The sequence below is a fragment of the Lactuca serriola genome, chromosome 4 (assembly GCF_051521515.1).
Source record: "Lactuca serriola cultivar US96UC23 chromosome 4, Lser_US96UC23_V15, whole genome shotgun sequence".
Classification (NCBI taxonomy): Eukaryota; Viridiplantae; Streptophyta; class Magnoliopsida; order Asterales; family Asteraceae; genus Lactuca; species Lactuca serriola.
Genome location: NC_136411.1, coordinates 158,198,338 through 158,212,604, shown reverse-complemented (window position 1 = coordinate 158,212,604; position 14,267 = coordinate 158,198,338).

Genomic DNA, 14,267 nt, shown 5'->3' with positions numbered 1-14,267 from the left:
ATATTGTCCCAGAGGCAAATTACAAAAGTTAGACCAGGAAGTCTGGAGTCTAACAATGAAAGACTCCGATATTGCCACGTATACTGCCAGATTTAGTGACATGGCTCTACTGTGTCCCGGGATGGTCACCCCGGAGAGTAAAAAAGGTGGAGAGGTATATTTAGGGATTAACACCCCCGACTCAAGGAAACATTATTTCCGCCAATTCACTTACATTCGAGAGTGCCAAGGGTTTGGCTCAAACACTTGTAGACCATGGAGTTCGTCAAGGCTCCATGCCAGTTGTTCCTGAAATGCCCAAAGAAGGAGGCAGTAAAAAGAAGTTTTGGAATAAGCGAAAGGGGCAATCGTCATAGGAACCCTCTAAGAAACAGCAAACTGTGGCGGCACACACTGCTATTGTTCCTGCTGCTGTTCCTACTCTTACACCTACAACCATTTCTGCTACTCCAACAACCCTGAGTCGATACGCTAGAACTTTGCCAAAGTGCAATAAATGCAACTTCCATCACACGAGAGTTTGCAGGGAAATGCACTGCAGAAACTGAACAAGAAGGGGCATACTGCCCGCTTCTGTACAGCACCAGCACAACCTATCTCTCCAGTCCCTGCTGAGGGAACAAGCCAAGCTTGTTACGAGTGCAGCGAAATTGGGCACTTCAAGAGAAACTGCACAAAGATAAAGAATGCTAGTAGTGTGGCGAGAATCTTAGCAATTGGCCATGAAGAAGCGATGGCAGAAACTAATGTCTTTACCGGTACGTTTCTTCTCAACAATTCTTACGCATGCATTCTTTTCGATAATGGTGCGGAGAAAAGCTTCGTGAGCCATAAATCAAGCATCTACTAAAACAAAATCATCAATCATTAAAAGATACATTCATAGTAGAGATGCTAAAAGGAAAAACCAAGAGCACAAATGACATATACATAGGACGTACACTTACTCTAAACAACCATTCATTTCAAATTGACCTTATGCCGGTCTCAATTAAAAGCTTTGATATTATACTCAACATGGATTGGTTAAGTCTTCATCGTGTTGATATCCTATGTTTTGAAAGAGCCATTTGTCTTAATCTACCAAGAAATGAATCTCTCATTATCTATGACGACAAATCCGGTGCAAATCTTCAAATCATTTATTGCATCAAGGCCAAGAAGTATCTTCGCAAAGATTACTGTGCCTTCTTAGCCCACGTGGTAGATAAGACACAAGAAGTAAAAAGCATCAAGGATATCCCTGAAGTCTATGATTTCCCTAATGTTTTCCCCGAAGATCTTGCAGGAGTTCCTCCTGAACGTCAAGTTGAATTCTGAATCGACTTGATTCCTGGAGCTACACCCGTAGCTAAGTCCCCGTATCATCTTGCACCGTCAGAGATACAGGAACTATCCAACCAATTGAATGAACTTCTCAGCAAAGGCTTCATTAGACCAAGCTTCTCGCCCTAGGGAGCACTGGTTTTGTTCGTGAAAAAGAAGGATGGATCGTTCTGAATGTGCATAGACTATCGAGAACTAAACAAACTTACCATTAAGAACTGATACCCTCTACCACGGATAGATGACCTCTTAGATCAACTTCAAGGGGCAAGTTTCTTTTCCAAAATTGACCTGAGATTAGGATACCATCAGCTACGAGTCCAGGAGACAGATATTCCAAAGACTGCTTTTAGAACTCGCTACGGTCACTACGAATTCGTAGTGATGCCCTTTGGTCTAATGAATGAACCTGCAGTATGCATGAACCTGATGAATCGTGTGTGTCGACCTTACTTAGACAAGTTCTTTATAGTTTTCATTGACGATATACTAGTCTATTCCTGAAGTAAGGAAGAACACAACCAACATTTACGACAAGTCTTGGAAACCTTAAAGGTAGATAAATTGTATGCGAAGTTCTCAAAATGTGAATTCTGGATTCGAAGGGTGGAATTCCTAGGTCATGTAGTCAGCAAGGAAAGGATACATGTCAATCCCTCCAAGATTAAAGCTATCAAAAACTGGGTGACCCACGAACACCAACAGAGATTTGTCAATTTCTAGGTCTCGCTGGCTATTACATAAGGTTCATCCAAAACTTTTCAAAGATCACCAAACCACTCACCACCCTGACTCAGAAGGGTGTAACCCTCAACTGGGAGGAGAAACAAGAATCTGCTTTCCAGACACTAAAGCAAGCCCTCTGCAGCACACCAATCTTGTCCCTCCTAGAAGGGACGGAAGATTTTGTAGTTTACTGTGATGCGTCCAAAGAAAGGCTAGGATGCGTTCTTATGCAACGAGGAAAGGTCATATCCTATGCCTCGAGATAGCTTAAGAACCATGAAGTCAACTATACCACACACGACCTTGAACTAGGAGCAGTGGTTTTTGCTCTAACGATCTGGAGGCATAACCTGTACGGTACAAAATGCACAGTCTTTACTGATCATAAAGCCTCCACCACATATTTGATCAGAAAGAACATAACATGAGACAACGACGATGGGTGGAACTACTCAATGATTACGAATCTGAAATTCGTTATCATCCCAATAAAGCCAATGTCATAGCAGATGCCCGTAGTCGTAAATAGTACTCGGGCCGCCGAGTAAAGTCTCTAACTATGACTATCCATTCCCACCTATCTACACATATCAAGGAGGCTTAGATGGAAGCCTTGAAACCCGAAAACATGACAGCTGAAGCCCTTAGAGAAATGGAAAAGAACTTGGAAATCAAGAGTGATGGAGATCATTATCTCATGAATCAGATCTGGACACCAAAGTTTGGTGGCTACAGAGATATTGTCATGAATGAATCCCATAAAACTCGATACTCCGTTCACCCGGGTTTAGATAAGATGTATCTAGACCTTAAGAAACTCTATTCGTGGCCGAACATGAAAGCTGAAATTGCTACCTATGTGGCCAAGTGTTTAACTTGCGCCAAAGTTAAGGTAGAATATCAAAGGCCCTCAGGTTTACTTCAACAGCCATAAATACTTGAGTGGAAGTGGGAGTGGATTACAATGGATTTCATAACCAAGTTACCTAGGACAACGGGTGGTCATGACACCATTTGGGTGACCGTGGGCAGATTAAACAAATCTATGCACTTCCTGCCAATAAAAGAAACTAATGAAATAGAGAAGTTAACAAGGAAGTACATTAAAGAAATAGTACGATTGCATGGTGTGCCAATATCTATTATCTCTGACTGGGATAGTAGATTTACCTTGCGGTTTTGGAAATCATTGCAAAAACCCTTGGGAACCAATCTTGACATGAGTACATCGTACCATCCTCAGACTGATGGGCAAAGTGAGAGAACCATACAAACGCTGGAAGACATGTTAAGGGCTTGTGTGATAGATTTTGGTAAAGCTTAGGATACCCTTTTACCACTAGTTGAATTCTCATACAATAATAGCTATCACACTAGTATCAAAGTTGCACCCTTTGAAGCACTCTATGGCCGCAAGTGCAGATCTCCTCTGTGCTGGGCTGAAGTGGGAGAAAATCGTCCAAATCCGGGAACGACTGAAAGCTTCTAGAGACAGACAGAAGAGTTATGTGAACAAACGACGAAAACCCTTGGAATTCCAGGTTGGTGACCGCGTCTTGCTAAAGGTCTCACCTTGGAAACGAATGATACGTTTCAGAAAAAGTGGAAAACTAAATCCAAGGTACATCGAACCATTCGAGATTCTTTCTAGAATTGGTCCAGTTGCTTACAAACTCAAACTACCGCATGAACTCAGTAAAATTCATCCCGCATTTCACGTCTCTAATCTCAAGAAGTGTCTGTCTGACGAGACTCTAGGAATCCCACTCGAATAAATTGAGTTAAGCGAAAGTCTTTACTTCGTGGAAGAACCGGTGGAAGTCATGGATAGGGAAATCAAAAGAACAAAACAAAGCCATATACCAATAGTGAAGGTTCGCTGGAATGCCAAGCGGGGACCTGAATTCACTTATGAACGAGAAGATCAAATGAAACATAAATTTCCACATCTTTTCCCTAGTTCATGAGTACCACTTTAGAAACAATTTTGGGACGAAATTCACTCTAACGGGAGGATAATGTAGCAACCCGTTATTATCAAATATGTAAAAGTCAATAAAAGTAAACCCAAGGTCAACAAAAGACAAACATGTCAAATAAACGTCAAATTTGTTGAATTGTTAATTTATTAAAGTTAAATTAATAATTTTTATATGTATAAGCCTTTTATTAATTAAGTGTTGCAAAATTTAGATTTTTCCTACTTAAACCGAGAACCTTGGCATTTAGTCCCACTGAAAACCCTCATGCAACCCTATCCCTTCAGACCGAAAACGGATTCTTCACTGAAAATGCTCCAGACAACAAACTTACCTCGGGCCGAAAACCCATTGGTTCTCGGCCGAAAACATGCGAAGCCGACTTGAGTTCTCGGTTGAAGACTACCCTTCCTCGGATTGTGTACTTGACCGAGAACCACTAAACCGCCGCATGTTTTCACCTATAAATACATATGACCGAAAATAGAAGCTCATTCTTACATCTTTCAGCCGAAATCGTTATCTTTTTCTCTAAAGAACACCAACCGAAAACACTACACTTCCCTCTCAAGAACACATGTGAAATCACTTTATCCTCTTGATAATCATGCGAACATATTTTGAATCTTCTTAGGATCTTGAAAGAATCATCTATTGTTCTTATTATCATCTGAAACACCATCCAATCTTCATATATGGGACCGAAAACACCCAATATCACTAATTTTCACGAAGAACATGAAGAACGCCAAGAACACCTAAAAACTATTTTAAGTATTATTGTAAGTCTTGTTACGATAATTAAGTGTTGTTTAACACTTTAAAATTTACTAGATTATCTAATTTATACTTAATATGATGTTAATATAAATTAGGATTCGGTTTTGTCACGGGTTCTAACTCGTGGAATTAACTCTACTACACCGTATCTTCACTCGGACACTCACAAAAGGTGAGTTCATATCCCTACATTTTCATAATTTTTAGCCCTTTTAGGGGGTATACAAGTGTAACAAAATAAAAATGATGTTAATATCTAAATGTTTTTTTTTTAATTTTATAAATTGTTGCCGTTATCAAAATTATATATATATATATATATATATATATATATATATATATATATATATATATATATAAATTAAATAATTAGGATTCAATAGGTTTAGAATTGGTAATTTAACTCCATTTCTTGTCCTTGTTTGGTTAGGGCTTGGGGTATAATTATTTATTTAAATGTCTATTTAATCACAGTTATATAAATATTATATTTATATAAGTATAAATGATTTTCAAACTCGTTAAACAAAGATATAATTGTTGCAACTTGTTTTAATACCATTTGAATGTAAACATTAGATTTCAAGGAACAATTGTATCACAAAATTTTGATTTACACTTATCAAATTATTAACAATACAAAGATTTCCATTTCAGTAAAACACAAACATATAAACTATAATGGTTATAGTTTATGGGACTTACATGTTGCTTTTCAAAGTTCATATTACAATATAGAAAAATAAAATATAAACTATATTAAATATAGTTTATGATACATACTTACAATTTGTTCATTACAAAGTAACTTTTCATTATTCTACATGTAATCATCAATGTAGCATTTGTGAGACACACTTCAAGTACTTATTTAGGTACCAACCAAGTCCTGAAATTATAACCAGAGTCTCCTGGAGGGAGAGCATGACACTTGTGTATAGATCAATACGGGATTGACAATCCCGCCCCAGAGCTGCTTGCAACATCTAGGCTGGCAGGCCCGTGGTGAGAAATTTCGTACTGATAACGACGTCTGAAGAATGCCATGTTCAGGCCATCTTAGGTCATCAAGCATGGTTATGATAACTCACAATTTGGTATTGAACAATACGACTTGTGTAAGAATAAGTAAACATCTTCATATAGTCTTATTAAATAATAAAACTCTAATACAATATTTTACAAGTACAAATACAAAATACTAAGTTAGTATAGTGAAACATACTTTTCATGGTTTCATATGGATTAAAACTATAACACACTATATCAATGTACAATAACCATCACACATTTTGAGTACAACATATTACAACAGAAAATATAGGATTTTATGGGAAAAACATGTTTACATTTTCAAAGAACAATGACATATATCAATTACAAACATGCTTATGAGCTTACCAACATAATTATTGACACCTTTTCAAAACTACTTGTATTCTCATGGAATTAGTAGACAGGTACATCCACAGATTTTTTAGAAGACCAAGCTTCATTGACTCGTGTCTTTTAACTTTTTGGTGTCATGTATACAATGACTTGAACACATATGTAAAAAAATATACTTTTTTAATACATGGTAGTTGTACTTTGATTACTATTTTGCAATTGTTGTGATGCTGTACATGACGTCCTCCACCCCCAAACGTTTCCGCCGTTCCGATTTGGGGATGTTACATACCGGATCTCGCACTTGTAATCGTTCAGCAGCTCAACCCATTGTAGTTGTCTTATATTGAGTTCCTTCTGATTCTAGATGTGCTGGAGGCTCTTGTGATCCATGAAAATGGTTCACTTTTTACTGTATAGGTAGTGCCTCCAAATTTCTAAAGCTAATACAATTGCTCCCAGCTCAAGATCGTGCGTGGTATAGTTCACCTCGTGGGTCTTTAGTTGTCTTAACGCATAGGCTATGACCTTTCCTCGTTGCATAAGTACACAACCTAACCCTTGGTTGGAAGCGTCATAATAAACCACAAAGTCTTTTGCCCATTCCAGGAGAGACAAGACTGGGGCGCTGCATAGGGCCTGTTTCAAGGTTTGGAAGGCAGCCTCTTGTTTCCTCTCCCAGGTGAAGGCTGCACCCTTTTGTGTTAGGGCGGTGAATGGCTTAGCGATTTTTGAGAAATTTTGTATGAACCTCCTATAGTAACCAACGAGGCCTAAGAATTGCATGATCTCTGTTGGGGTTCTGGGGGTTGCCCAGCCTTCGATTGCTTTAATTTTGGAAGGCTCCACATGTATCCCTTCTTCACTGACTACATGACCTAAGAATTCCACCCTTCGGATCCAAAACTCACATTTGGAGAATTTTAATGTTTCCAGACTCGGTTAGACCGAAGGTTCATCAGGTCCATAAATGCTGTAGGCGCATTTGTTAGACCGAAGGGCATCACTACAAATTCGTAGTGACCATAGTGAGTTAAGAATGCAGTCTTGGGGTTGTCTTCTTCTCGGGCCCGTAGTTGGTGATACTCGGACCTTAAATCTATCTTTGAGAAGTAACTTGCTCCTTGCAGTTGGTCAAAGAGATCATCAATCCGGGGAAGAGGGTATCGACTTTTTACGGTAAGCTTGTTGAGTTCACGGTAATCGATGCAGATACGAAACTACCTATCTTTCTTCTTGACGAATAAGACTGGAGCTCCCCAAGGTGAGAAGCTTGGCCTTATACACCCCTTAACTCACTTAATTGACTGGAAATCTCTTGCATCTCCGCATGAGCTAATCTATATGGCGCCTTAGCGATTGGTGTGGCTTCGGGTTTCAAGTCGATCTGAAATTCGACTTGTTGTTTGGGAGGTATTCCCGGAAGGTCTTTGGGAAACACGCCGGGAAAATCGCACACCTCCGGAATGTCTTTGATGTTCTTTTCTTCTTTCTTTTTATCGACTACATGAGCTAAAAAGGCGTAGTTCATCTTGTGTAAACACTTCTATGCATTGATACATGAGATGAGACGAAGGTTCGTCTCAGGTTTGTCGCCAAATATAACTAGGGTTTCATTGTCGGGTAGGTGGAGGCGAACGACCTTCTCGTAGCACATAATATCGGCATAGTGGGGGCTTAACCAGTCCATGCCATTGATCACATCAAAAATCCTTATCGTAACCAACATTGAATCAATTCGAAAGGAGTGGTTATTTAAATTTATTGTTCACCCTATGAATATGTTGATTGTTGTTTCTATTTTTCCGTTATCCATTTCAACGGTAAATGTTTCATTTAATGCCTGAGGATTTTGGTTGACTGGGTGCTTAAACCTATGACTCACAAAGCTTCTTTCCACCCCAGTATCAAGTAAAATGCATGCATAAATGTTGTTGAGGAAGAACATACGAGTGACCACTATGGTATCCTTCACTACCTCTTCATGTCTTATAGTTAGGACTCTTCCCATTCCCCCTATGTTCTTGTTGTTGGCCTTTGGACAGTTTCTTTTGTAGTGGCCCGTTTCTCCACACCCATAAAACGCTTGGCTCACCCCAGTGTTTGTGGATTGGATGGCATGTTGTGCCGGTGCTTGCTGTATCGGGCAGTGTGCCCTTTCTTATTGCAGGTTGTGCATTGCATCTCCCTGCAGGCTCTGTGGTGCTGGAAGGGGCATTTGTCGCACTTTGGTAGATTATCGGCATATTGCTTTGTGTGTACTAATGTGGCAAGAGTAGTAGTAGCGTGAACCGACACTATCTGTTGCTTTTTGGAGGATTTCCGAGTCTGTTGCCTTTCCTCTTGTTTCCCGTGTTTTTCTTGTTATCATTCCCATTCTTTGGTTTAGTGACGGAAGTCATCATGCCCTTTTGTATCCCATGGTCATACAACTTTTGTGCAAGGTGCTTGGTGCTATCGAACATTGTTGGGTTTGCAGCAATCATATTCCCTTGAATCGAGGGATTTAGTCCCGAAATGAAGTGTTCGACCTTCTTACTTTCAGAAGTGATCATTCCCGGACACAGGATCGCCAGGTCACTAAATTTGGCAGTGTAAGCTTTAAATTTTGGAGTCCTTCATAGTGAGATTCCATAATTCCTGTTCGAGTTTTTGTACCTCACCTCTAGGGCAATACTCTTCAAGCATCATGGTTTTGAGGTCTTCCCAAGCCATTGAGTTCGCCACTGGGAGTGTTAGAGCCTTGACGTGGCCATTCCACCATGTAAGGGCACTATCGGCAAAAGTACATGATGCAAATTTTACTTTGCTTTCCTCTGGGCAGCCACAGATCTCTAAGACTGACTCCGTCTTTCCGAAACATCGAGTTAGGGCTATAGCTCCTCCGCTCCTATTGAGCCGCCTTTTCTTTCCGTTTGTGAAGTCCTTATATGTGCATGCTCGTTGAAGCCCTTGATTAACTCCATGGTTGGAACTGCCCATTCCATTTCTGCTTCCACCTCCATTTGCACCATTGTTGTTGATATGTGCCAGAGCAGCAGTGACTGTGGATGAAACTGCCGCCTGGAATGTAGCCGAATGTATTTGTGGTGGAGGCGGCGGTGGTGGTGATGGTGTTGTCTCGTTGTTCTTGTGTTGGTTGTATCTTCGGAGCGGCATTCTACTACCACTAGTGGAATTTGATAATTTTTTATAAGGGTTATGATGTGGATAATGAAACATCGCATTTAGATATATCAAGTCTAGTGATTATAGAGTGTTATTTTGTACATATAATTGAAATCTTGTTTTACCAATTAAAAATGAATAGATAAGACATAGCAGATAACAACATCCATAAATAAGACACATGTTTGTTTCATTACTGACAAAGTAGAGGTACATAAATTATGGTTGACCTTTATAAGGTCTACAATACATCAAGATAATAGTCCGACAGCATAACGACCCTCCTAATAGTGTAATCTCTTAGATGTTGGGTCGATCCTACATACAAAATAAAAGAAAGGGGTAGCACTAATGCATACCCCAACATCTAGTCTATCTTAGCTGATGAGTAGGATAGATCCTACTCACGTCGAGTTGTCCCTTGCAGTGCCTGGGATGAAGTAGAAGCACCCTGCAGTCGGCTAGTCGATGCTCAGCTATCTGTACTCTCTCCTCAAGAGTAGCATGTCTCTCTTGATATTCCCTTACTTCCTCTCGTGTGGTATTAAGGTCCTTGACGAGTCGGTCCATAGGGTAATAATCCCTCTCAAGGTCTTGAGTGCGTGCCACCGTGACCTCCATAGCAGCTCTCATCTCCCTAACTCGGTTGGCCGTCATCTGAGCCTGATCAACAATGTCTGAGATCCGATGGACCATGACGGGAAGGGTCCGGTCAGCGGGTCCTCCATGGCGATGGTCATAAAATCATCGCTCCATCCCAAACGGTGGGCGCTGCCCCTGATGCCAGCTCCATCTCTCAAGGTCATATGCTGTGACATCCCTATTTTTCACGGCCAGAAAAGACCGATTTTGTTTATGCTTTATAAAAATCAGAGTACCTCTTTTAATAAAAACGTTGCGGAATTTGTTCCTGGTAAAACATGATAAATACGTTATCAAAGCATTTCCGAAGAAAAGGATTTTTATTCATTTTAAAACATTTGGGATGTCGTCGTCAATACAGAAACATAAGCATAAACATGAACATACATTCATTATCACTAGTGATCTATATCTCCTTAATCTCTCAGTGTAATGTGACTTCATATCAACACCTGTGATATAAATAAACTGAGTGGGTCAGGTTGGGAAACCTGGTGAGTACATAGGGTTTTCAACCCACAATAATATAATTATTATGTTTAAACAATTAAGCAATCAACCCAATTACCCATCCCCATTATCTTCTTTATTCTTAAGGATCTACCCTAAGAATCAGCTATTTCTCGTTCACTCATTCCTAAGGATCATCCTAAGGAATCGGCACAAAGTCCATCGTTGCCACAGTTTACACAACGGGCACTAAGTCTGCATAGTCGCCGGGGTTTAGGCCTCAAGTCAGCATGATCACCAGGGTTTAGGTATCAAGTCTGCATGATCACCAGGGTTTAGGCATCAAGTCTGCATGATCACATGGGTTTAGGCATCAAGTCTGCATGATCACCTAGGTTTAGAGTACACCGGGTGAACACATCGTTCACAACACCTACAGGTTGCGAGCCTGATAGTGTTCCATTGGACTGTCTAGAATAGTCCGTGGTTGTCATCCATACTCTTCTGAATGACAGGGCCATCGTTTGGGAAAAGGCTTCTCACATCGTCCACATCTCACCCTCACCTCGTGGTCTATAACACCTCTCAACTCATCATCCAACTCATATTCCATCTATTACATCTACCCATGTTTTACCCCAACATTATCATAGATATAAAATACATATACAGTTTAAATCATTTAAAACATGTATAAAATCATTCATCCAGCATAGACAACAAGTATTCAGATAATATGCACACATAACACGTAATTTATATAAAATACTTCATATCTATGTGTAAGATGAAAGTAACTATGCACTCACTTGATTGGGTGGTGATTCAGAACTTAGACAACACTTCGTTATCTCAAAACAATTTTCCTCGACATAACCTAGTATCAATACCACTAGGGTTTAGTTTTCAACGTTAACCGCGACTAATTAATAGTCTAGCTATTATTACTATTATATAAGCGTTAAATAACACTTAATATAACTCATAATAATAGCCCAAATAATTATTTTAAGGTCCTAATAATGTTACTATAATTAAATAAAAGCTATATTAAATATAGTATAGGCGTAGCTCACTTACAACGGGTTTTTATTAAAACCCGGGCTTCGCTGGAGCAGCGTTTCTGAGCCGAAAGCTTTTCTTCTCGGAGCCGTCGGGCGCTCCGGTGCTTTTTTCTAGTGCTAGGGAGGTTCCCTAGACTTGGGAGGGGTTTAGGGAGGCTAGAGAGAAATTAGAGAGAGAAATAAATGCTTATGGTGTGAAAAAATAATGAAGGGTTCACCCTTTATTTATAAGAATTTTATAGTAAAGTAGCCGCTAAGTTTCGTCTGTATCTTCCGCGTATGAGCTCCATTTTCTATGTTCTTTATATCCACGCGTTGGTATTTACGAGTACTACAACTTTCATTTAGACCCCGTCGGCTAATTCTCCTTCTATCTCAGATTTACAAAAACTGTATCGTATTTATCGTGCACGAAGAGTAGCGACTAAGCTTCGTCCATATATTTCGCATACGTGATCCGTTTCTGACGTTATTTATATCCATGCGTTGGTATTTACGATTACTACAACTTTCATTTAGACCTCGTTGGCTAATTCTCAATCTATCTCGGATTTACGAAACTGTATCGAATTTATCGCGCTTAAAGAGTAGAGCCTAAGCTTCGTCCATAACTTTCGAATACGAGCTCCGTTTTTTACTGTCTTTTTATCATTTAACTCCTATTAACGATATCTTCATTTCTCGTTTAGATTATTTTGGCTGAAAATCGACCGATCTAAAATTCGAATTTTCGGGCTGTGCACTACTATGCTAAATCTTAGAAAAATCATAACTTCCTCATACGAAGTCAGATTTGGGTGTTCTTTTTATGGATGCTCTCGGTTTAACGTATTCTACAACTTTCGATTAGATTGCTAAGTCTAAATCTCGCTCTATCGTAAATTCACTATTTACGCTTCCTGGTATCGTGTCGGTTCCGTCGCAAAACTTCGACGGGTCATAACTTCTTCGTTATAACTCGGATTTCACCGTTCTTTATATGTACGGAAACTTTGTAACATATACTACAACTTGGTTAAGATTATTCATTCTAAATAATCTTTTGTTGAAAAGTCGTTTTCGACCCCTATTATCTCTAAATTGACTAGCCCGGATCTACGGGCGTTACATATGCCCAGGGGGCGTAGGGCCATTATAGCCCCATTGGTGTGCTGGTACCCTAGTCATGTAGAGAGGATCGATGACTTTGGACTCTACGCCTGACTCATCTTCCTCCTCTTCCTCATTTATCTCCTCATCTACTTCCTCCTCGATCTCTTCTGGTTCTTCTTCCATGAGCTCTTCGGGGTCCTCCTATGGATCTTCCTCGATCCACCCCCCGTTCCCCTAGTTGGGGAAGTAAGGATCTCTAGGGTGGTGAAAACCTGGATGGCGTTTTTATGAGGATATAAGTATGAGAAAGTATAAGAAAGATTCATAAAATGTGAAAAATACTGCTATAGTATTTTATGTCTGTATGTTTTGTTCTTAGATCCTTTTGGTTTAGAGTTGGTAAGTTTTAGATTTATTGTCCACCTTGACCACTCCTAGACACATGTTGGTCATATCTCGAATAAATATAGTCGATCATGCTATATTTAACCTAGATATGATTACATAACAGTCTAAGTTTAATAGCGATGCCCAACTCTTCTAAATACTTCTTATTATAACATTATTTTTTAATATACATATATGTATGTACACTTCATAAAATAGTTATATTTTTAAAGTATACTTTTAGTCAGAGTGTTTTATTCCCTTTGTATTTATAGTTGTATATCTTCTATGGTTAGATATACTAGTTCACTATAAGCAATGTCTGATACCAATTTGTCACATCCCAGAACCAGGACGGCGGAAACATCCGGGGGCGGATGACGTCATTGTATAGTATCATAACAGTTGAATATAAATGAAACATAGCAACCCAAATGACATACATTGAGAATACAAACTTACATAGGTTACATTTTATACTTGTTCATCAGTTACACAAAAGTGACAAAAAATAAAAATTCATAATGATGCATCACTTGATCTCAAAGCAGGGTTGATTACCTGTTACTGGTTCCCTGAGAATACAAGTCATTTTGAAAAGCGTCAACTAAAAAGTTGGTGAGTTCATAAGCATTTTTGTATAAAAATGGATTTGTGATTGTTTAAAATGTTTTTCGTGTATTTTCAGAAAATTCGATATTTTCTATAAACTATATTATTAGTCTTATATCTAAAACTAAGAAAAATGTGTGTATGACTCTTGTATCTTTCTTTGTAAAATGATAGTGTATGTATGTTCCAAGAAAATCCACTATTTTATTATAAGTAAACTGTATTCTTAAACCCTAAGACCAGAAGTGTAAGCGATTGTGTACTGAAAAAATGATATGTAGTTTTATATTTTAATAAAACTGGTGAAGTTTAAGCTTCCCGTAAACCAAGATAGTATTGTTAGTCCATATGTGAGTTATTACAACCATGCTTGATGTGACTGTTATCCCTATACGACATTCTTCAGGCGTCAGAATTGGTAGTTATTTGTCACCCTAGACTGGCCCGTCTAGCTGTAGCGAACACTTCAGGTGTGGGGTTGTCAGTCCTATATAGATTTATACACAACTATCTCGCTCTCCCTCCAGGAGACTCTAGTTATAATAGAGGACTTAAAGTGTACACTAGGTAGGTACGATGAAGAGTACATCTCACTAGAGCATTAACATATTTACGTGAACTACGACTCCCTTTTTCTTGTGTAATAAAACAC